General features: G+C 35.4%; 1 protein-coding gene across 6 annotated transcripts in view; it reads left to right on the top strand.

The window, feature by feature from the left end:
* Positions 1-26,130, top strand: part of Mterf1 (mitochondrial transcription termination factor 1) — a 219,588-nt gene that overhangs the window by 170,827 nt on the left and 22,631 nt on the right. For 5 of the 6 annotated variants that reach the window (XR_011366918.1, XR_011366920.1, XR_011366919.1 and 2 more), the window contains one exon: positions 7,136-7,309. The gene's annotated coding sequence lies outside the window, so the exon portion shown is untranslated. Of the gene's footprint in view, positions 1-7,135; positions 7,310-25,493; positions 25,923-26,130 lie in introns of those variants that run through there. The other variant, XR_011366916.1, reaches the window with a different exon arrangement.

Raw genomic sequence — 26,130 nt, 5'->3', positions numbered from 1 at the left:
AGGACTATTCCTAAGAAACCAATTGGCACAACTTTTTGGAGTTAATAAAACTGTGTTCCCACTGGCTCCATTGCTGTTTTGTGCAAAATTCCCCACCGAGTATTTGATGAATTTCTGCTCCTCAGGGGCCTCAATTTTTTTTGTGAGTACTCTGAGGATCCACACGTCTTGTCTCAGGGAGGAAGATGATTTCCTCTGATAACATTCCCCTGGCACCTGAGGAACTTATCACAGCCCTTTATTTGGCTGTGTCTGTTATGCTGGCATGGGGCCAGAGCACTGGGGAAGAAAAGGTTGTGCTTTTTACAGAGAACATTTTATTCCCTCTTGGGAAAAATGAACATGACTCAATGTCAGGAAGGGAAATTCTTCATATAGATAAAGAGAATGAACATCCGCCTACCTCTTTTAATAGTTAAAACACATTTAATGTTCTCTTTTCATTTTGTTTTCTTGAGGAGCTCACATTATTTTAGAAAATTAGACTTTTAAAATCTGCTTGCTTGCTTTGTTTCTTTGTTCCCTCCCTCCGTCCCTCCCTCCTTCCATCCTTCTCTCCGTCCCTCCGTCCCTTCCTCCCTTCTTTCTTTCTTTCCTTCCTTCCTTCCTTCCTTCCTTCCTGCTTCTTGCTTGCTTACTTGGCTGCTTCCTTCCTTCCTTTCCTTCCTTTTTCTCCCTCCCTCCCTCCTTCCCTATCTTCCTTCCTTCCTCCTTCTTTCCTTCCTTTCTTCTTGGTAAAGATAGACATTTTTCATTTCCCAATAGACCTTCATGGAGAGGAGATTTAAAATGCTGAGTTCTAATTGGGTGCAGGTGGATGGGAGGGAAAATGTCTGAAAAAAAGAAAGCTGATGCAAGCTGAACAGATCAGGCAAGCCATGTATTTTACCAACAGGTCTCAGTCTATTGGATGGAAGCCTTGCTATTAAGTAGTCACAAAAGATAATGAGTTTATGGGAGGACAGATTTGGTTCTCTTTGCCTTCCCTCATCTTAACTCTCTAATAGAACTGCTCATTTTCAAAGAGCATAGAGAGTGCTTTATTTTTTTAAAAATAACTTCGTTCTTTGCCCCTCACAATTCTAGATGCATGTTCTGTAACAATTAGTATTTTTTAAATTGACTGTTGTATAGTAACCAGGTAGATACTCCAAGACCCCAATATGGCAGTTTATATAGCTCCAGGGAAAACCTACCCATCAGCTTAAGGGCAGTATTTATATTTTGTTTTAATTTTTCTTTAATGGAAAAACAGGTTCACTGGTAATCAAGGCAGAGTTTTTGCTGTTGTTTAGACTATATATTATAATCTCCACCTTTCTTTAGAGGTAGATGTGACTGTATCATGTGATTCTGACCTGTGGAACATAAGTCCAAGTGTAACGTTTATCCTTTATGGGAGGAGAAAAAATATTCTCTTCTTTCTTTCATCTTGCTGCCTGGAATGTGGATGTAATTACTGGAACTTCAATAGTTATCGTGTTTTATGTTTTAGACAAGGTCTGGCTAAGTAGTCATGGTGGGATAATCTACGCTGGGATAATTTTTAATTTCAAGAGCTGGGATTAAGGTTTAAGCTACCATGCCTGGGTTATATTTGAAAGAAAACAGACAGCATTTTTTATGAAGAATTTATATTCTTTTTGTTACAAAAATGCTTTTTGTGCCAAACCTTAGAAGAGGAAAAAAAGGACATTAGTGGAAGTTCTGAGAAGATTTGAATAAGAGTCTATAGTTTGGATAACAACATTTCTGCCAAAAAAAATAACATTTCTGCCAATATCCTTTTCTTCAATTTAATAATTGTACCTTGGCTATGTAAAATGCTAACACTAGGGGAGGCTAGCTGAAGAGTACTTGGAAACTTGATATGATCTATTTTTACTGAAACAAAATGCACAAAATATACAATTTACCATTTAAACAATTTTAAGGGTACAGTTCTGTGCTATTAAGTACATTTGTATTGCTCTACAACCATCATTGCCACACATTTCTAAGATTTTTCCTCTTTCCAAACTGAAATCCCTCCTCATTACACACCCCCATCTCCACACCCTGGGAAGCCAATGGATTTCTATACCTGTGAACGAGATTGCTGTCAGCACCTCAAATAACTGGGATAAACAAATACTGTTTGGACTTTTGTTACTGGCTTGTTCCAATCAGCATGTCTTTACGGTTCATTCATTTTGTAGTGTGAGTCACAATTTTCTTGGTTTTGAAAACTGAATAATAATTAATTTGCATGCACACATCCCAATCTTTCCTTCCTTCCTTCCTTCCTTCCTTCCTTCTCCTCTTTCTCCTCTTTCTCCTCCTCCTCCTCCTCTTTTTCTTCTTTTTGGTCAGCTATGGGGCTTGAACTCATAGCCTGGGTGCTGTCCTTGAGCTCTTTTGCTCAAGGCTATTGCTCTACCACTTTGGTCCTCAGAGCCATTTCTGGTTTTCTGGTGGTTAATTGGAGATAAGAGTCTCACGGACTTTCCTACCCTGGCTGGCTTTGAACCATGATCTTCAGATCTGAGCCTCCTGGATTACAGGCATGAGCCAACAGCTCCCAGCCTCAATTTGTTTTCCTGTTTATCTGACAGTATGAATTGTGAGGGACAGAAATATTTGCTTTACAAGTACACCCACAAAACATATTCATGTCCTCATCTCTGGAACCTATGAATATTACTTTAAATGGCAAGAAAAATTTCAGATATGATAAACTTGAGATGGAGAGATTCAGCAGACTTTTCTGGATGGATCTAAAATGAAATCAGATGAATTCTTGTAACAAGGAGGTAGAGGGAGATTTCAGACAGAAGAGGAAAAGGAGGAAAAGTGGTCATGGCAACAGGGATTACAGTGGTGAACATAGGCCACCAAAAGTTGGAAGAGACAAATAAGGAATTGTCCCTCTGAGCTTGCTGGGGGAATGCAGCATGTTGATGTTAGCCCAGTGCTGCTGAGGTTTGACCTCAAGACAAATGTGAGAAGACCAATGTTTGTTGTCTTCTCAAACACTAATGAAAAACATCATATACCATTAATACCCCATAGAAAAATAGCTGATTTTTTAATGAACAAGCTACCAGTTGATGAAGTATAATTTATGTAGATAATTATGCAAATTAATTTTCTTTGTCTTATATAGACATGTTCATTTGCACTATTCAGAATTTCTTTGCTTGTGACAATACTTTTAAGTATTTTCCTGTTTGGAAAATGGTACATATTAATTGCAGAAAATTAGAAAGTGGGGAAAAGTATGAAGAATTAAATAAAACCATCATTTACAAATCATCTACAATCATCTACAAAATGATGAAATTAAGATATCTTTTCACTGGTTTTCCTTTTGATTTAGTATAACTACACTTAAATAAACATCCTGAAATTATGAAGAATAGTTTATATAACATGCATTTATGATATTTTAAAAATATTTTTTATATTTCTGAACATTTTATGCAATGCTATTATTTATGAACTTATAGATATGGAGAAATGTATTAACAATTCTGTATACATTGACTAACATGATTGAGAAAATAATGATTGGTTGTTTCTTCTTACAGATTTGTATTTGTTTTATGTTAATTTGTGAAAGAATTGTGACATCATTGTATATAATTATATTTCTGTACTTATCATTCTATTGTGTATTATAAGATGATACTTTTACCAGATTATTAATGTCTCTTGAACATTATTTTAAATATATATACATATACATGTATATGTATATATATATGTGTATATACATGTGTATGTATTCTGGATCTGAATGACATTTGTATTTTAGTAAATCCAAACCCCTGGTCATCTCAATGAAAAATTAATTTTGGCTTTATATGTGAAGATAGGCCCTGTTAGTAAATGCATTTAATTTTTTATTCAACAATAGCCTTAAGTTACTGATAATGTTGAATATTACTTTAGTATTTAGAAAATCAGTATTATTCACTATCACCCTTCTTAATGCCAACTGATAAGGTTTTAGGGAAAATTAGTGATAGTACTTATCTTATACTAACTCTCTAGAGAGTTAGTGAGAGTTAATAATTGTGAAATATTAAAAGCTATTGGTTTTCAAAATGAGTCTATTTTCAGTTGGAGAGGGAAGTCGACAGGAAGACAAAAAGGTATAAAATCATTTGCTCTTGAGCTTGTCCAACTTGGAAGCAAGTGACCAGTGAGTCTGCAGCTTGGTGAATGAGAGGGAGATAAATAGAGCACTGGAGGCTCAGCAGGGTTAGGGAAGCCACATTATTTTCAGTGCAATGAAATTTCTGTAAGGGACTTTCACAGGGCATGTCTATGAAAAGATTCCCAGGATGTGAATGTTCCAAGAAGAAGGGGGCATGTGACCAAAGGTAAGGCAAGTAGGCCAAAGACAGATCCCAGTGACCTTTGAGGGATATACATTTCAGGAGCTCACATACCAATGGGAAGACATTGGTTGGTTTTAAGCAGGAGAGTGACCTTGTCTGATCTGTAATTTACAGAACAAATTATAATCACATTGAAGGAGGTTATAGAAAATTAGACTTGAATTAGGGTAATGTCATTAAAGGTGGTCTAGAGCTGCAGAAGAAATATAAACATGAAATGTAAAATTGACAGACTTCAATGGATGAACTGATGTGTCAGGTGAAGAGGATAAAGGAGTCAGGGTTGAAGCTGAGGCTTCAAAGTGGAGTGACAGGATGGGGAGCACATGTCTGGGGCACGTGAAAGGAGTTGGGAGGATAATATGTTCAACATGTATATGCCTGGGACAGTGGAGAAACTCTTTTTGACATGAAAGGTGAAGAAGGCAACAAAACAGTTACTAAGTGTCTGAGACATACAAAATACTCAATCCCATCCTTTACTCCATCCTCATAACAGCAGTGAGAAGAAAAATATCAAATCTCCTTTACAGAAAAAAAACACAAGGTGTATGCAGACTTCAACATTTTATGTCAGAAGTCATTCTACTAAAAAAAAAAAAGATGTAGATGTACATGTCACTGAGCTTACAAAGCAGTTCATTGTGTGGGAAACATTAAGATGAACACAAACACATGATGTAATGGCATTCAGTGCTGTTATATAATTGCCAGAATAGTGGCAAAGATATTCCAAAGAGCAAGAAGAGAACAGATGGGAATATTTGAGAATATTTGAGAGAGAGGTCTTGTGGGAGTATGCTACCATGCTAAGGACCTCAGGGGCATTGCAAATGTCAAAAGTAAAGTCTGTACATGCAGGACTTCACTTCTTTTAGGTGTGTTTTATTACGATGAGCAATCAATAAAGGGAGGAGGGTTATACATGTTCTAGAAAAAAATGGATAATTGCACATCATTGGAGAGAAAAATCTCACTTCTTTCAAATGGCTGGTCTTACTCTTTTGACATTTTCTGTTGGTCTTAGGAATCTAAAACCTAAATAAAAATTGGTCAGAGGATGGCAATATAGAGAAATCACAACAGAGTTGAGCAATATGACTCCTTGGATTGTAAAAGTTCATGAAGTATGTGAAAGCTCAGCAGTAGTTTATAGATACTAGCCCAATGCCACTGACCATAAGAAAAATTACCATAGCCGGGTGCCGGTAGCTCACACCTGTAATCCTAGCTACTCAGGAGGCTGAGATCTGAGGATCACGGTTCAAAACAGCCTGGGCAGGAAAGTCCGTGAGATTCTTATCTCCAATAAACCACTAGAAAACTGGAAGTGGCACTGTGGCTCAAGCTGTAGAGCGCTAGTCCTGAGCTGAAGAGCACAGGGACAACGCCCAGGCTCAGGCCCAGAGTTCAAGCCCTACAACCGACAAAAAAAGAAAAAAGAAAAAGAAAGAAAGAAAGAAAGAAAGAAAGAAAGAAGAAAGAAAAGAAAGAAAGAAAGATTCCCATACAGCTACTCTCCTGGTGATGACTGACTCAAAAGTGAGGTGAGACAAAGAAACAATACCTATGTGCCTCTTTGTATTTATATAAAATAATAATGTCTCAAAATAAACTTCAAGATATGGAAACTCGATCTCATTTAAAATTTTTATTTTTTGATAATTCTGTCTTCTTGTTTTAATGTATGGTGGAGGGGGAAGGTGCAGAAATTGAGGAGAAAAAGGGTAAAAAAGACTGCAGAAGTGGAACTCATTGGACAGTGACAAAAGTGAACTATATAACTCGTGGGTGGAGATGTGAGGGATGGACTGGGGCGGGGGGGACGGGAATAGAAGACACTGTATGAAAGGAAATGTACTCATTACCTGACTCGTGTAATTGTAATCCTTCTGTATACCACCTTTATAATAATAATAAAATAAAAGAATAAAAAGAACTGCTAGGATGCTGAGCATGGTGATGTATATCTATAATCCTAGCAATATGAAGACTGGAAGCTTATACCTTTAAGGTTATCTAGTACTATATATAGCCAGTTTTAAGCCAGCAAGACTCTTATCACAAAAGAACAACAACAAATAAGACAAACAAATAAACTGGGTCACACCTAAAGTGACATTAGCATATATTTCTTAAATAGAAACTTTAGTTGGTAATGGTATCTAAAGCAAATTTTGCATCTACCAAATCTCCCAAACCTCCTGGTTTGCAGGTCTTGACTGGGATATTCATGGAGATGAAAATATCTGTGCACCATAAAGACACCCAGCATTCAAGTCATGGAGTTTTAGCTTATCAATTCTGGAATGGTTGTGCAAATTAAAATATCAATGATCCTAATTTTTAAATGCCAGAGTTTAATTTAGGAAAGGATCTCTTGTAATCTTTAAATCCTGACCTTCTTTGATAAGCCTATTTTCATTTTTTAAGTTGTATAGCAGTAAGTAATATTAAGGCTAAAATAGAAAATGAGATGCCTTCTACGGCTAAGCCATTTCCTTGCTCTCAGAGATTAGGGTAAACAAGACACACTTACTATTTATATACTCAAAACAGTTTGGATATTAGTTCCTTCTTGTGGTTCTGAAGAACACTGCAGAAGAACACAGCGCTGTAGAGAAAGCACTTCCACTGCTTCCTTTGGCAGCTCCTTCTATTGTCTTGGAATTCTTTCTTCCAGGAAGTTCTTATTATTGACTTAAAATCCCTCTTGTATTAATTAAAGCCATTTTACTTTTCTTTTCCAGAATGAACATTGAAAAGGACAGCTTGTCATTGCTTGTTTGAGCCCTCTTCATCATTTTGAAGACTGTATTGAAGTGTCCAGTCAGGTTCTTTTGTCTAACTTAAAGTTCCACCAGCTTTTCTACAAAGAACTGTTCCCTTTCAATTTGGGGATGCTAGTAGCAGGAGGAAACCAGGTATGTGAACTCCCATGAGCTCTTCATCTTTCCAGACTCAGTTTTTCTGTTTGAAAAGTGAGAATTTAGCATAAAATCAAATGTTTCCAGTGCTCTGAAGATCTTTCTTGGGGCATTTCTGGGAAGGGAAATGTGTGAGCGTGTCTCTCTCTCTCTCTCTCTCTCTCTCTCTCTCTCTCTCTCTCTCTCTCTCTCTCTCCTCTTTCCCTCCCTTTCTCCCTCTTTCTTCTCTCTCCTTATCTCCCTCTCTCTTCTCTCTCCCTCCCTCTCTCTCTTTCTCTGTTACCCTTACTCTCACTCTCTATATCTCTCTGCTCTCTCTGTCTCTCTCCTTATTTCTTTCTGTGGTATGTGTATGAGGGAGAGAGGTTTCTGTTCTATTCTATATATGATGCTTAAAATGTTTTTCAAGATAAACACACGAAGTTCTCCTTTGTTATCTCATCCTTCTGCCTTCTCACTGTCTTACAGTTGATTTCATTCTATACAAATACCCAAACAGGAACAATACAATACTATTATAAATAATTAAATTAACCCTAAATAAATTATAAAAAGGATTTTAAATCAGTAGAATTAATATTGGGAACATGACTATGTTACTGAAAGCAATCTACAGATACAATGCAATCCTCATTAAAATTTTAGTCATTAGTCACAGAAATAGGAAAATCAACCCTAAAGTTCATATGGAAGTTTTAAGGATTCAAGTAGTATAAGCAATCCTAAGCAAAAAGATGCTGGAAGTATCATAATACATGACTTCAACTTATACTAACGAGTCAGAGTAACAAAACATTATTGTTCTGATATAAAAATAGACACAAAGAGCAAGGGAATACAATAAAAGATTCAGATATAAGCCTACACAGTTATAGTCATATGATTTTCAAAAAAGATATTAATAATAACATTGTAGAAAGGTAGTCTTTTCAATAAGTAGTGTTAGGGAAACAAGATACATCATTGAAACTAGATCCCTCTCTCTCACCTTGTACAAAAATCAATTTAAAATGGATCAAAGACCTTAATGTAAGACTTACAACTTTGAATTACAGTAAAGAAACAGAGAGAAAACACAGGAAGATATAGGCATAGGCAACTACTTTCTGAATAGAAGTCAAATAGCTTAGGAAATAAGAGGCAATAATAGACAATGAGATTGCATCAAATAAAAATTTTCTGTATAAAAATATTGGATTGAAGAAACAATCTACAGAACAAAGAAAAATTTTTGTCAGCTATTCTTCAGACAAGGGATTGATATCTAGAATATATAGAAAACTAAAAAAATGAAACACCAAATAATCTAATCTAGTTAATAAATGGTAAAATAAATTGAACAAGTAGTCCTCAAAAAAGTACAAATAGCCAACAAATACATGGCCAAATGTTCAACATCCTTAGCCATAAAAACATATACATAGAAATAACATTCAGTTCCATCTTATCACAGTCAGAATGGCTATAATAAAGGAAACAACAAATAATAGGATGTTGGGTAAGGAAACTTAATATGCTATTGGTGGAAAGATAAACTAATAGATCTACTCAGGAAGTAAATGGAAGTAAGGATGGTAGTTCCTCAAAATACTGGAAATATTTTCCTGCTATAACCATTACTACACATTATTCCAAGGCATAAAAGTCAAATACAGTCAAGATATATGCATACCCATGATTATTGCAGCACTATCCACAATAAACATGCTATGGCATCTGCCTAGGTACTCATGAGCCAAAAGGTGGATGAAAATAGAGCAAACACACACATACACACATAAATGAATGGTTACATATATGCACACATATGTAAATACAGACAAGGTCTAAATATTCATCCATAAAAAGATAAAATTATGTTGTTTACAGGAAATGAATGGAGCTGGAGATCATCATGTTGAGTGAAACAAGCCAGACTTAGAAAGACAAATATTGCATATTTTCTCTTACATGCAGAATTCAAACCTAAAATATCAAAACAAAACAAAATAAATTTAAAATTTCTCTAGGGAGAACCACTATGAGGAGGGAAGGCAAAAAGAGAGAGTGATGTGTGCATTACCAAAGTATATTATATGCATGTGAAAATAAAATAATAAAGCCCAATCAACTTGTTAAAATGGAGAGGAGGATAAGAAGACTATTAAAGGGATTAGTATTACTAAAACACTTTATTTACGTATATGGAAATGTCACACCACAATAAACTCTACTGTACAATTTTTAGAAATGTTAAGTTGTCTAACACTAAATAGATTTGTTTCTATCATAATCCACACATTTCTGTGTATGTACATGTGTGTATGCATATACATATGTATGCATATATACACTTATATATGCACATTTAATATTTCCTTATATACATATATTGATCCAGGTGTATTTTTGTACTTATCTATATAGATACAGACAGATTCATATCTGTATATATATATGTGTGTGTATAAGATAGATAGATATGGAAGTGGCGCTGTAGCTCAAGTGGTAGAGCGCTCGCCTTGAGCTGAAGAGCTGAGGGACAGCGCCCAGGCCCAGAGTTCAAGCCTCACGACCGACAAAAAAAAAAAAAAAAAAAAAAAAAAGATAGATAGATATAACCATATAAATAAACAAGCCTGCCATATGCCAAATCACTGGGACTACTAGAGGTAGTAAAGAGTAGACTACTAAAGAGCAGACAGAATGTCCTATCACCATCATTATTTAACATAACTCTGAAGGTATTAGTCACAATTCTAAAGAACTATCAGGTTGTGGAGCTTAAACTGCCAGGTGCCAGGTCTTAGAATGAAGCTATTATAATTAAGGAAGATTTAGACATTGTGACAAAGAATTCAGAATTCGTGGAAATCCTAAAAAGAATTACAAAAGTATCATTACAGATTACAGTTAAAGTATGGCTTCTTTAATAAATGGTGCAACCTAGGGTTGCCATATAAAGTATAAAATGCCTAATCAAATCTGATTTACATATAAATAAAATTTTATTAAAAATGAATTGTACTTTAGCTTAAGTATGCCCTATGAAGCAATACTCTGTTGGTGGGAATGCAAACTTATTCAACCACTGTGAAAAGCCCTATGGAGGTCCCTCAAAAACCAAAACATAAAACTACCCTATGATCTAGCAATTTCACTCCTGGACACTTATCCAAAAGATGGTAAACTAGGATACAGTAAAGCCACCAGCACAACCATATTCACTTCAGTATTATTCATCATGACCAAGGTGTGGAATCAGCCCAGAATGCCACTCAATATGAATTGATATACATATAGATGTATGAATATATGAATATATATGAAAATATATATCATATATATGATATGTCCATATATATGAATATATCATATATATAATATATCATATATACAGCTATGTGAATATCATATAGTATATAGATACACCTATGTGTATCCATCTTTCTATTGAATTTCATTCATATATCTATATGCCATATAGTATATAGCTATACATATCATATGTATATCTATCTGTCATCTATCTACCTATTGAATTTTATTCATCAATAGAGAGAATGATGTTGTACCATTTGTAAAGAAATGAAAAGACCTAGTAAAAATTATGTTAAGTAAAGTAAGTCAGACCCAGAAAGACAAAAAATACATATTTCCCCTTATTTTTTGGAATATTTGTATCATCTTTAAGTAGTTGTACAAAGGAATTGTCATTCACCAAAGCAGTTTATGAATATGGTGCATCTTGATCAATGTCTCCTTTTTCAACATTCTCATTCACCTCTCCTAACCCACATCTTTTCTCATTTTTCTTAATCTTTTTTTGGAGGGGGAAATTGTGGGGCTTCAACTCACTGCCTGGGCACTGTCCCTGAGCTCTTTTGCTCAAGGCTAGCGCTCTACCATTGAGCCACAGCACATCACTACTTCCAGTTTTCTGATGGTTATTTGGAGATAAGAGTCTCATGGACTTTCCTGTATGGGCTAACCTTGAACCATAATCCTCAGATCTCAGCCTCCTGAGTAGCTAGGATTATAGGCATGAACTACTAGTACCCCTCTACTTTTTTCAAATTTTAGGTTATATGTTAAATTTTTTGCTATTTAACACAGCCTTTTTGTACTTTTTTATTGCAAAAATGCTGTACAGAGGGGTTACAGTTACATGAGCAAGGTAATAAGTACATTTCCTATTGAGCATTGTTGCCTCCTCCTTTGTTTCCCCCTACCATCCCTTCCCTCCCACCTCAACTACACCTCCATCCCCCCACCCACCCAAGTTGTAAAGTTCGTTTTCAACAGTGTTTTGTACATCTCATTGTTACAATGGGTCAACCTGTATCCTTATTTTGACATCAAATACAGTGAAAATGGGTTACACCATGGGGGAGGAACATACAAAGCAACAAAAAAAAATCACATGGTACATTATAAATACATTAGAAACAATAGCAAGAAAGAAAAAAGACACTTGTGTCCCTATCTTGGGGTTCATTTCACTTATCATCTTATATGGTCATATGTACATAGCTTTTGGCCTTTTCTGCTTGTCCTACACATGTACTAGTTATTGCAAATAAGGGAAAACATGGGACTATATTTCTCTGGGCCTGGCTTACTTCACTTAATCAAAATGCTTAAATATAGATACAGGTTGGCTCATTGTAACAATGAGAAATACAAAACACTATGTTGAAAATGAACTTTACAACTTCGGTGGGGGGGGTAGTTGTGGAGGTGGGAGGAAAGGGATGGTAGGAGGAAAACAAAGGAGGAGGCAACAATGCTCAATAAGAAAAGTATTCATTACCTTGTTCATGTAACCTCTCTGTATAGCATTTTTATAATAAAAAAACATACAAAAATGATCTAGCTTTAGTTTTCTACAGGTGAATAACCAATTTTGTCAGCACCATTTACTGAATACTCTGGTTTGTCTTCAGATCATATAAATCTTTCGCCTTTAACACAGCTTTATGTATACAATATATCTGACATTTATCATATCTTTAATATCCTCCTCCCCCTTTGACTAGTACTTTCCCTTATTTTTCTCAATACTGTGATATAACAACAGACTATACTCATTCATCAGAAAGAATGATATTGTACCATTTGTAAGGAAATGAAAAGACCTGGAAAAAATTATACTAAGCAAAGTAAGCCAGATCCAGAGAAACATAGGTTATATGGATTCCCTTATTTGTTGTAGCTGAAATGTGCCTATTAATCTATAAGTCAACACACTGGGTAGTAAGCAAGGAGTTACAAATGAATTAACGGAAGTGTAATAGACTATGGAGAGAGCAAAGATTGTAATTTTTTAAAAAGATTAAACAAAACCCAACAAAACAAATACCAGGAAATGGTTATTTGTAAGAGGGTAAGGCCAAGGGGAGAGGGTGGGAAGAATGAAGTGGGGAACAGAAACGAATGCAGGCAAAATTCAATGTTTTCCCTTACATATGGAAGCTAGATTTAGCTTATAAACTTATAAGTGAATTACGTTGGGTGGTATGCAAGTGTATACAAATTTATTAACTTAAATATGGTATATTTGGGGAAAACTATCCCTTAGGTTAAATCAAAGGTTAACAAAACAAACACCAGTAAATGAATACTTGAGAGGGGTGCGGTGGGAATCAAGGGGGGGGGGGAGGGAAGTTTGATGAATGAAGAAAAGAAGTAGAGAAGAGTGCAGTCAAAAATTCGATGTGTCTATTGGCCATCCTTCTTTCCTCTTCAGAGAAGTTTCTCTTTAAGTCTTTAGCCCACTTATTTATTGGGCAGTTGTTTCTTTGAGGATTTGTTGTTGGGGGATTTAATTTTTTGAGTTCCAGGTATAGTTTAGATATGAGACCCTTGTCCATTTATGGCTAGTGAAGATCTTCTCCCAATCCGTGGACTTTCTATTGATCTTGCTAGCTATGTCCTTTGCCATGCAGAAGCTCTGCAATTTCATGCAATCCCATTTGTCCAACCATTCTTTGATTTGTTGTGTTTCTGGGTCTCTTTTAAGAAAATTTCGGCCTGTGCCAAGGAGACCTAAGGTTTCTCCTATTCCATCCTGTAATGTTTTCAGAGTGTCTGCTTTGACTCCAAGGTCTTTGATCCATTTGGAGTTGATTCTGGTACAGGGTGATACATAAGGATCTAGCTTTAGTTTTCTACAAGTGGTTAACCAATTTTGCCAGCACCATTTACTGAAGAGGCTGTCTTTCTTCCATTCTATTTTTTTAGCTCCCTTATTGAAGATTAGATGGCTATAGGTCTGTAGGTTCATTTCTGGGTTTTCAATTCTATTCCATTGGTCCTGAGGTCTGTTCTTGTGCCAGTACCAAGCTGTTTTGATTACTATGGCTTTGTAGTAGAGTTTGAAATTTGGTATTGATATTCCTCCAGCAGTGTTCTTTATGTTGAGGATCGTTTTTGCTATTCGGAGTCTTTTATTGTTCCATATGAATTTTTGGATTGCCTCTTCTATTTCCTTGAAGAATGAGGTTGGAATATTGATAGGTATCGCATTGAATTTGTAGATAGCTTTGGGAAGTATTGCCATTTTCACAATGTTGATCTTTCCAATCCAGGAGCATGGGAGTTTTTTGCCACTTTCTAAGTTCTGTTTTGATTTCCATTTTCAGGTTTAAAAAGTTTTCATCATAGAGGTCCTTCACTTTCCTGGTTAAGTTAATTCCTAGGTGTTTTATTTTTTGTGGGGCTATTATGAATGGAGTTGCTCTCATGGTTTCAGCCACGTTTTTCTCATTGTTGGCATACAGAACAGCCATTTTTGAGGGTTAATTTTATACCCTGCTACTTTGTCAAAGTTTTGAATCAGCTTGAGTAATTTGGGAGTGGAATCCATGGGATTCCTTAAATACAAGATCATGTCATCTGCAAAAAAGGAGAGTTTTACTTCATCTTTCTCTATTTGGATTTCTTTTATGTTTTCATCTTGTCTTGTTGCTGTAGCTAGGCATTCTAATACTAGATGGAAGAGTAGTGGAGAGAGTGGACATCCTTGTCTCATTCCTGAGTTAAGAGGAAATGGCTTTAGTTTTTCACCATTAAGTATAATGCTGGCTGTAGGTTTGTCATATACAGCCTTTATTGTATTGAGGAACGGTCCCTGGATTCCTAATTTTTCCAGAACGTTCCATCATAAAGGGGTGTTAGATCTTGTTAAATGCTTCTTCTGCATCTATTGAGATAACCTTATCCTTGATTTTGTTGATGTGATGAATTATTTTAATTGATTTGTGTATATTGAACCAGCTTTGCATCCCTGAAATGAATCCTGTTTGATCGTGGTGTATGATTTTTTGGATGAATTGTTGAAGTTGATTGGCCAAAATTTTGTTGAGAAGTTTTGCATCAATGTTCATCAAACAAATGTGTCTATAGTTCTCTTTCTTTGATGAGTCCCTGCCTGGTTTTGGGATAAGGGTTATGATGGCTTCATAGAATGAGATTGATAGTGAACCTTCTCTTTCAATTTCATTGAAGAGTTGGAAGAGTATTGGTGTGAGCTCTTCTTTGAAGGCCACTGTAAATCCATCTGGTCCTGGGCTTCCCTAGCCATAAAAGAAGCAAATCAAAACAACATTGAGATACCACCTCACCCCAGTTAGAATGGCTATAATCAAGAACTCTAATAACAACAGATGCTGGAGGGGATGTGGACAGAATGGAACCTTACTGCACTGTTGGTGGGAGTGTAAACTTGTTCAACCACTTTGAAAAGCAGGATGGAGGTTTCTCAAAAGACTCCACATAGAGCTCCCCTATGACCCAGCAATCCCACTTTTGGGCATTTACCCAAATGTTCACAAACAAGACCACACTAAAGCTACCAGCACGACTATGTTTGTTGCAGCATTATTTACCATAGCTAAGATATGGAACCAACCCAGATGCCCCTCAGTAGATGAATGGATCAAGAAAATGTGCTATATATACACAATGGAATTCCATGCCTCCATCAGAAAGAATGACATTGCCCCATTTGTTAGGAAATGGAAAGACTTGGAAAAAGTTATATTAAGTGAAGAAAGCCAGGCCCAAAGAAACATAGGTCCCATGGTTTTCCTTATTTGCAATAACTAGTATATGTCTGAGACAAGCAAAATAGGTCAGATAAGTTTATGTTAAGCGAAATGAGCCCCAAAATAAGGACTCAAATGTTTTTTTCTTTCTTGCTATTGTTTCTAACATAGTTATAAGATGATTTCTTTGTTGCTTTGTATGTCCCTCCCCCATGGTATAACCCCTGCTTTCACTGTATTTGATGTTGGTATAATTCATGGAGGGGAAGGGGAAAAAAACTTGTTTACATAGGGATACTGGTGGACGCATTGCAACAATGAGATGTACAACTTTACAACTTTGGCGAGATCTGGGGCACCTGGGTGTGCGGGTGGGGGGAAGGGAGTGGGTGTGGGGAGGAGATGGGAAGGGATGGGAAGGGGAAACAAAGGAGGAGACAACAATGCTTGATAAGAAATGCACTCATTACCTTGCCTATGTAATTTAACTCCTTTGTATGGTATTTTCCCAATAAAAAATTAAAAAATTTCGATGTAACTATGAGACTTACAAGACACTATGTTGAAAACTAACTTTACAACTTGGTATTGGGGGAAGAAGGAGGAGTTGGGGAGGTGGGGAGGCAAGGGATAGTAGGGGAAAAAGAAAGTGGGGGTAACAATGCTCCATAGGAAATGTACTCATTACCTTACTCATTACTTAACAGTAACCCGTCTGTGCAGTATCATTACAATAAAAAATATTTTGAAGATTCAATATATATACTGCTAAGTTAAGAAAAATGGGGGAACATGTAAGTGGGGAGAGATTGGTGAGAATGTTGAAAGGGGTGACACTGGTGAAGATGCATCATATTCATAAAATGCTTTGTTTACTGGCAACTCCTTTGCACAGCTACTAAAGATAATAAAACTATCTAAGAAAAAATCCTAAATAGACACAGGTCCATATGGACTTAAAGAATCATGTACTTGAGATTTGAGTACATTACCAGCAGATGATGGCCTTTCACCTTTTCATGAGTAAGACTATTAGACAAGTTTCACTTTTCTAAGGCCATAAACTTTATGCTACCAAATTTGGAATGACTATATGTTGAGGAGGTTACTTCTGGTTTTTTTCTTTTGTCTAGATTCCTCTTTCTGCTACTGGGCCTACCCTGTGTCAGCCTAAAGCCCTCTGTAGGGTGGATTCCTTCTAGGGAACCAACTTAGAAGCCACTCAAGCAAACCTGTATCTCCAGCCCTCTCCTTAATTTATCTAGTATTTCCCTCCCAGCCAGTTTCTAGGACAAATGTTGAAGAGAAGAGATAATGGGACACTGTGTCCCACTTGCCCTCTGTTCTCCTGACTTTCTCCTTTTATCTGCCATTTCTCTCTCCCATTCCCAATTCCCTTCCCATCTCCCCCAGGATGGGAGGGGCTTTGGCTTCATGTTTTCTTTCACTCTGGGTATTGTTTTCTTTGTGTCATATGTTCCTCCTTACAACCTCAGCATGATGTCTGAGACTTCAGGCAAGTGGAGATGGGAAGAAGCTCAACTTATTCCTGAGTAGTCAAATCAGTAGATTTTGAAATGTCATACCTGAGCCAAATATGTTTGACATAATGTTTTAATGTGTGTTACAAATGGATGCTACTTTGAACATTTTGGGAGGAAGGAAAGATAAGACCTTGTATCCAAAATACAATTAAATAGACTTTCTGGTATTCTCAGACACTTATATAAAAATTGCTTTTCTTGGTCAGTAGCATTTTGTAGCCTCTCCACTGCATGAGGTCACAGCTTGCCCGAAGAATCAAACCCTTCCTTTGCAGTTTAGAAAACTAGATATTCGGCTTACCTAAATGAGTGTCTCTATCCCCTACAGACATAATTATAATAAGATCTTATTCTCTGCTTTTTCTGTAAGTTGAAAGTAAAATTGTAGGTCAAAGATATTTCCACTTTCCCTGCACTCATTGTTCTCAGGATTTTTCTTTCTCTCTGAAAAAGATTCTGGGGCAAGGAGGAGATGAGCCTTCTAATTTATGACTTACACTGAGATCTCCCCTATCAGAGCCTGTCTATCTGATTCGTAGTTTTATAATGTGTGCAATCATGTTTCAGAGTTTGGCTGAAATCTTCCCTCCATAAAAGAAGATGACTTTATTACTCAGTATCTATTTAAAAATATTAGACTGATCATAGTTTTTTTGTTTCTTGTAACATTGAAGTGTATCTTAAAAGGATATTAGATTTTTTTAATTTAATTTAATTTGATTTGAGAACATAATGTACAGAGGGGTTACAATTACATGGGCAGGATAATGCATACATTTCTTATCAAGCATTGCAGCCTCCTCCTTTGTTTACCCTTCACCTCCCTTCCCAGCCTCCCCCCTCCCCCCACCCAATCATACCCCCCTCCCCCCCCAACCGACATTGTAAAGCTTGCTTTGACATGACATTTTGTAATTCTCCTTGTTGCAACAGGTCCACCTGAATCCTTAAACGACTTGTTTGTCCCCATCTCCTCCACATGTTATACTGACATCAAATAAAGTGAAAGCGGGGGTTACACTGTGGGGGAGGGACATACAAAGCAACAAAGAAATAATCTTATAAATGCGTTAGAAACACATGCATGAAAGAAATGAAAACATTAAAATACATATTTAAGGGTTCGTTTTCCTAACATCACATTATCTGACCTTTTCCGCTTGACTCATACCTATACTAGATATTGCAAATAAGGGAAACCATGGGATCTATGTTTCTTTGGGCCTGCCTTACTTCACTTAATATCATTTTTTCCAAGCCTTTCCATTTCCTAACAAATGGGGAAATGTCATTCTTTCTGATGGAGGCATAGAATTCCATTGTGTATATATACCACATTTTCTTGATCCATTCATCTACTGAGGGGCATCTGGGTTGGTTCCATATCTTAGCTATGGTAAATAATGCTGCAATAAACATAGTTGTGCTGGTAGCTTTAGTGTGGTCTTGTTTGTATACATTTGGGTAAATGCCCAAAAGTGCGATTGCTGGATCATAGGGGAGATCTATGTGAAGTCTTTTGAGGAACCTCCATACTGCTTTCCAAAGTGGTTGAACAAGTTTACATTCCCACCAACAATGAAGTAAGGTTCCTTTCTGTCCACATCCCCTCCAGCATCTGTTGTTGTTAGAGTTCTTGATTTTTGCTGTTCTAACTGGAGTGAGGTGATATTTCAATGTTGTGTTGATTTGCATTTCTTTTATGGCTAGGGATGTTGAACATAAAATCAGCATTGGCATTACAAGGCAATAGTAATTGTTATACATTATCTAGAATCTGGTATGTCACAACATGCTCCAGATCTGGAATCAGAGGAAAGGGGCTGTAATACACACCTGCCACCATTACATATTTATCTTTGAGCAACTCATTGCATTTTGCTGGGCTTCTCTCTCTATGACATACAGTTATATTTACTCTTTAAAAAGGCCTTTCCTTTGATAAAAATCATTTATTTAATATTTAGAGGAGCAGAGTAGTCACATATACTGAGAAAAACAGACAAGGAAACATTTCCATCAGCTCCCTCTACTTTAACTGTGCCCTTATATGTTTCCTGCCAAACCAACAAGGGATATGGATTATCTGGCAAAGGCACCAGGACAAAGGATTAAAGGAATAAAAAAAGAATCCAGATGTTTCCATTTGGGGTAATTGAATTTTCAGACACATCTAATTTAGATGAGCTGTAGCCATGAACAATTGAGCCAAGGACATAAAAATGAATCTTACAATTCATCTGGGTTTTCATGATACCACTTCCCATTTAGCACTCCAATCAATATTACCCTTTCACATGCCTGTGATGACATGGGAGGAGCTGAACAGAAGGATGATCTTAACCAAAAAAAAACAAATTAAAACCTCCAGACCTCCTATGGTTTCACAGCAGAATTCATTGCATGTGCACTGAGTATTGGTTTTAAGTGAGATGAGAAAGGGCTACAAAAACTAAAAATAAAGAGCTGGGAATGTGACTTAGTGGTAGAGTACTTGCTAGCATGCATGAAGCCCTGATTCCTCACTAATACATAAACAGAAAAAGCTGGAAATGGCGCTGTGGCTCAAGTGGTAGAGTGTTAGCCTTGAGCAAAAGAAGCTCAGGGACAGTGCCCAGGCCCTGAGTTCAAGCCCCAGGACTAGAAAAAAAAAACAAGAATAAGATACAGTGGAAAATCCTCCATGTGGTTGAAGAAAGCATGTGCACAACAAAATAATCTTTATGACCTTCAAAAAAAACCATACGAATAGCAAATGTTTACTTCTGCACTTTGAATGTTTCTTTTAATCTTTCTAGTTTAGGCTTTATGCAAATTTAATTAATTAAAACAAGAAGAGAAGACCATAAGTTGATTCACACAGAAAATTTGATCTTTATATCCTAAACCTTTTAAATTTTGAAATAGAATTTTAAGCTCAAGAAATAATAAAGAAAAATAAGTAAAAAGAATAAATAAAATAAAATTTAAGCTTACGAAGTAAGAAACTAGACCCAGCAATAGATGAGAGGAACAAATAATTTATCATCCAATTTTCCAGAGTGAAAAGGCATATTTTAATAATTGTACTTACATTAGGACTATTTTGCATAAACTGGGATATATGGGTTTTTTGTTTTGTAGAGGAAATAGATTTGTTGAAATTGGCTGGAGAAGGCTGTGAAAGGGATGAGGAAGTGTGACAGGGGTGAGTCTAATAAAGATAGATAGTATGTATATGTTGACATGTCAAAATGAAGTTTCTTTGTACAACCAATTGATGCTAATGAAGTGTAGTTTGAAAAAGACTTGTCTCAGAGTTGACAACAATGGAAAGAGCTTTACCTTGTGTCCTAATGTTGATGTAAGTAGTAAAATAGAGCTCAGTAAGTGGCTTGGTAGAATGCTTCAGAAAAAAATCTTTCTTGCCAGCCTAGAAACTTTGAGGTAATTTCTGACAACTACTCTTTTTTTCCATCCATTTTTTAAATGAGAGTTTTGTTATTTATTTCTTGGACACTTTCTTGTTTGAAGGAATGAGAAAAAGTTTATAAAGTATTAATCCTGTTAAGGAACTGGTTGCATGGACAACCAGGTTTTTTTGTGTGTGTGTGAAAATACCGTACAGAGGGGTTACAATTATATGGGCAAGGTAATGAGTACATTTCTTATCAAGCATTGTTGCCTCCTCCTTTGTTTCCTCTTCCCATCCCTTCCATCCCTTCCCATCTCCACCCCACTCCAGAGTCCCCTCCTACTTCCCCCTCCCCCTGCCAAAGTTGTAAAGTTCGTTTTTCGACATAATGTCTTGTACATCTCATTGTTGCAATGGGTCCACCTGTATCCCTTTTTAAACAATTTTGGGACTTGAATTTGAATGACAGTCTGTCTGTATGTTTCCAGTCACTGAGTTAAGTTGTCAAATAAATTGAGCAAACCATGAATTGGATATTGGGCAGAGTGTAAAATCAAGTCAGAATAAGGAAGACAGAATAAGGAATGAAGTAAAGATGTGAATGATGAAAGGAGTGACATTGGTCAAGAATTATTGTACTCATAAATTGATATGTTGAATTGAAGTCCTTTTGCACAACTACTTAGAAATAATTAAAACAAGAAAAAAGAAAAGAGAAAGGACGTGGGATCTTGAGGGATAACTTGAAATTGCAGTGTACACAGTGATACTTGACATTTGCTATCTTCAATCCTAGTCAGCAAATGGCTAGATATATATACAGAAACCAAGAAATAACACCAAAGGTAAAAACTGCAAACTTAGTCCAAGAGAATGTTATAAGCTCTAGCTAAAGGGTTTTCTAAATCATTGAGAGAAGAATAAATGGAAAGATCTGGAAAAAATTGTGGTACATGAAGTTAACCAGGCCCAGAGAGACAAACATTGCATGTTTTCTTCATAAGTGGAAGCTAGAATTGGCTTGTAAGTACATAAGTAAATATATATAAATAAATATGTTGAAAGGTATGCAAGTATATACGAATGTATTAACTGAAATATGGTAGATTCAAGGGAGAACTCCAATAGTGTAATTCCTTAGATAGTCAAAGTCAGAGTTCAACCTAATAAACACCAGAAAACAGGTACTTGAGAAGGAGTGATAAATGAAGAGAAGTGCAGTCAAAAATTCAATGTATACCTTACAAAATTAAGAGAAGGGAGTAGGGGAGGGATGGGTAGGAATGTTGAAAGGGGTCACACTGATAATGATGTATGATATTTATAAACTGCTTTGCTAAATGGCAACTCCTTTGTACAACTACTTAAAAATGAAAAAATTAAAAGTAGATGTAGAGTTGTTGGCAAGAGAAGGCACACTGGAATAACATTTAAAAATCAGTGTTAGTAACAAAAAGCTGGAAATGTGGCTTAAGTATTAAAATCATAGCACAAGGTCCTAAGTTTAAACTGCAGTACTAGCAGAAAAAAAAAGATACTTTAAATGAAAAAATTAGGCTGAAAATAGCATGGTAGTCTCTCTTTATAAGCATAAAGAAGTTACTTGTTAGGAGGTTAGTCCTAATTTGAACAGTAACTCTCAGTGGTAGTTTTAGTAGTAACAAAAGTCATTTGTATTTGGGCATGGAAGTTTTGGATTTTTTTATAATATCTTGATATGAAATTATTGTACAATATTATATTGTTTGAATCTTATTCAGTGAATATGGGTTATCTTGATAAATAGATTTTACTACTGAAAGGTATTTTCTGAATATGAAAGAAAATATATTTATTTCATTTATATTCATTTATTTTAAATTTTTTTGAGTTAATATCTTGAAAAAAGTATCAGGCACAAAAACACATTTTCAAAGTTTCTTAAGATAAGATAGCAGTATTTTGTAAAGGTATGAGTTTGAGGAAAGAGTTGGTTTAAGTATCTGCATGTGTGTCTTGATCCTGGGATCTAATTATGAATGTCTAGATGTGTGTAGATTTAAGCCATTTTATGATACTATTTCTCTAACTGAACTTTTGAAAAAATATTGAATTGCAGTGAACTTGAAGTCATATTTCATGACAACTTCTTGGATATCATCTGCTCTATATAGTTGGTTGCTATGGAAACTATTTGTCTTAGCTACCAGTCCTAAGGTTAGGATTAGTATTTTTTTATTCTTTTGTGGAAACTATTAAGCTTATTAATGTCAGAAGAACACATTTAGATAGAATCTCATCCTACCTCTATCCTCCCAACCCCCAGTTAAATAAAGATTTCTTAGGAAGGCTGAGATTTCTAGCAGCAAAGAATTTTGGATCTTCTTTAGGATACAAAGAAATAAATGTATAGTCAAGCTTTCCTGTTTCACTCATGTAGTATTACCCAAATAATTTTGGCTTACAATGTTATTATGTAGTTATTAACATGCTTACCTTGATCAAACCAGTAATATAAATCCTAGGTTAATAAACATGAAATAATGGTTCACAATAAACAATGCTAATTGATCCTCCCATTTATCTGTATCTTCTCAAGTACACTGAACCTTTTAGGTAACTAAAGGCATTCATTGTATAGTATGCATGTTTATAAAATATAGGAAATAATCTTCGAAAAATAAAAACTATCTTTTAGAATAATGAATCTGCCCATGCAGAAGAAGGATCTGTGGGTGCTAAAGGTATTTTGAAAGCGCCAAGGCAGTTTGTTTGATAGGTAGCAAAGTTAAGGACCACTGCTGGAGTCCTTAATTTCCATTTTCTGCCTGGGGAGCAGAAACTGTTTCTCTTTTTCTTTTTCTCCCTATTTAATCCTGTTATAGTACTAAATAAATCATTAAAATTAAATACATTACTAAAAGATATATCAAAAATAAGTCAATAAATCTCACCATTAAATTAATGTTAAGCCTAAAAAAAAAGAAGAAGAAAAGCCCAAACATTTTTATAAGTAAAGGGTGAACGATCTGGCCTCTGGTGGTGCTCCTGGTCAGGGAAAAAAAAAAAAAAAGATAAACCTTCATTATGGGACTTTTTACTTCCTACACAGTTGAAATAGTATTGGGTTTGGAACCAACTAAATTTTGGAGCAAACTATTCAACAAACTTCCAAGATTGAGACCAGATCTGTCATTTTTGTTTTCTTATGCAAACATTTTTTTCATGGAAATTTTTTTTGCTGTTCTTTTCCTTATTGAAAAAACTAATAAATGTTTACTATGCAAATTTTGAAAATTAACTATAAAAGACACAAAGGAGATAGTAAACATGTATATGTATATTATGCCTCAGTTTTGTTACATGTTTTATGAATTAGCAATACAACACAAGTACATTTTTCTATGAAATAATGTTTGGGGGTACAGAAAATAAATCTCATAATTTTATTGCATTTGAAGTTTTTAGTGTTTTCTATTTGTGGAAATAATACGGTAATGATTTTCATTGACCACCCACTTTTGTGGCAGCTTTTGAATGCTTCCTTAGGAGTGCCAGAGATGAGATTGCTGGGTTAAAAATGAATGAATGCAAATCATTTCATGCATATTGCTCAACTACCTTTTAGAAAGGATTCACTAAATTTGTATTTTGGTCAGCATTTATAAAACATAAATCCTTAACAATATTGAATATTGTATAATCTTTGCTAATCTGATTTGTGGCAAAATATCTCAAGTTAATTTACATTTCTTTGAAAACACTTCTAAAGATATTTACTATTTCCTTCCCTATTATTGGTCATTTTACTTCTTGAAAGAACTGCTAGATCATGTTCTATATTTTTTAGTTAGTATGTTTAGTTTTCCCTTAATGATGCAAACTATTTGTATTTTTCATGTGTAGAGTGTAGTTTTCATATTTTATTTACTTTAAAAGTTTTTATCATGCAATGTTTTTGGAAATACAAAAGTTGTTAGCTACACAATTCAAACACCTCAATTTTCAAGAGTGAGGCACAAACATCCTCCATCCACTTCAAGCTCCAAACATATTGACGACTCTCACTTAAATAATATCTGGTTTAGCTAAAGGTCATTGATACCTTAGTAAGAATTTAAGTCTGTTGCTTTTAGTTAAGCACTGTGTTGGTTAAAAAAAATTGGGGTATTCAGTAATAGGGTAAGAGAGTTAAAATCAATTCTGCCATTATTTAGTAAACAAGTACAATGTAACTCACCAAAGATCGATCTGGCTATGTATAAACACAGCTGTGTGAACATGAAAATCACACTGAAAAGTATATTTCTAAAAACTTAACTGATGTAACTATATGCCTTTATTCAGTTATATCTATCTATCTATCTATCTATCTATCTATCTATCTATATATATATATATAAGATTTTGTGTTTATGTACAACTTTTAAGACAAAAAATTCCTACGTTATTTATTTTCATTCTCAACAATGGGAGAAGAAAGTGGGGCAGTGGTCATTATCACTGAGCAGTTGGGGAGGCATCTGAGACTTGGTGGTCAAGTGATTTGCTCAATTTCTTCCATGGGAATTGATGTGGCCGAGATTGAAATGCTGGATGAGCTGTTGCAAATCCAGTGCTTAGTGCAAGAACTGGTATTTTTTTTAAAAGCTTCTGAGCATTAGAAAAGGATATAGAAGCCAAAGTAAAAGGAAATAAGCCAAGGAATTTTCTAAGATCTAAGTGAAGCATGGGTGTGGTTGTATTTGAATATTAGTGTAGATTTAATGGAATGAATGCTTGGTTTCTTTTTGTTTTCTGTGTCTGAGAGCCTATTTGTTTGCCATGTTTTTATTGCTACATAAGATTTTGTTTTATGTGGTCGAAGGGATATTTTTCTTTTCACAATGTCTGTGTTGAAACATTTTTCTATATATCAAAGGTTTACGTACATATGCACATGTATTTTATTTTCAGTTAGGCCCTTTAGTTGAGTGTGGCTTGTCCAATACTCAGATTCCATAGTTAATGTTCCATGAATGTGAAGCAATTTGTTAAACACAGAAATCTGGAGTTACAGCTTTGCTTCTCTCTACCATGGAGTACCATGGAATATACTCATAATACTACTTATCTAGTTCTGTAAACTGTACTCGTAATACTACTTGTCTCTTTTTCTAAACTAGTGGATTATATTTAAGTCAGTTGTGTTTGACAGAGGATTCAAAAAATTGATGCAGAATCTTTTTTTTTTTAAGATGGAATTCCTAGAAGCAGAAAAGGGAATTGGAAAGAAGGAAATCAGGATGAAATTGGATAGTGTGAGAACTTCAAGTTTTGTCTAAAACAATGAAGGAGAAGTCCTGTAATGTAGAGGAGAAATCTGGACGTGAAGAGATCAAGAACAATATTCACCTCTACCACATCCACAGAGTGGAGGCTACTTAAGAGTGTAACAATGATATTTAATTGCAGAGGCTAAGATGGCTTATTAGAGAGTTGAATAAGGCTTGGCTAGAGTTCATGTGTGAAATGTGGCAGTGAAAAGACACAGTCTGCTAAAAAGAACCCGACAAGTATGGACAACAACAACCTCAAACCAGATCTGATAGCAGTGTTGTTATTGAAAGATACTACATCTAATAGAAATTCTAACAGGGTTTAACAAGGAAAATAATTTAAAACAAAGGGAAGGAGATTATTGTTGGAATGTCATTACATCTAGCTTAAATGGCATTTGAAATATCTAGATACTACATGACTTCTCTAACATTAAAAAAGAAGAAAAGGAAAGAAAGAAAAGTGTAGAGACAAATTGATAACAGTAGATAAGGAAAAGTCAAGTATTTGCCTGTAGCCTATCTGTCAATCAGCCAATATAAACATTCATCATTC

This window comes from Dipodomys merriami, unplaced genomic scaffold (genome assembly GCF_024711535.1).
Source record: "Dipodomys merriami isolate MVZ:Mamm:240054 unplaced genomic scaffold, mDipMer1.0.p SCAF_5, whole genome shotgun sequence".
NCBI lineage: Eukaryota > Metazoa > Chordata > Mammalia > Rodentia > Heteromyidae > Dipodomys > Dipodomys merriami.
Note: the sequence above shows the minus strand (reverse complement) of the source record. Positions and strands in the feature narration are given on the sequence as shown.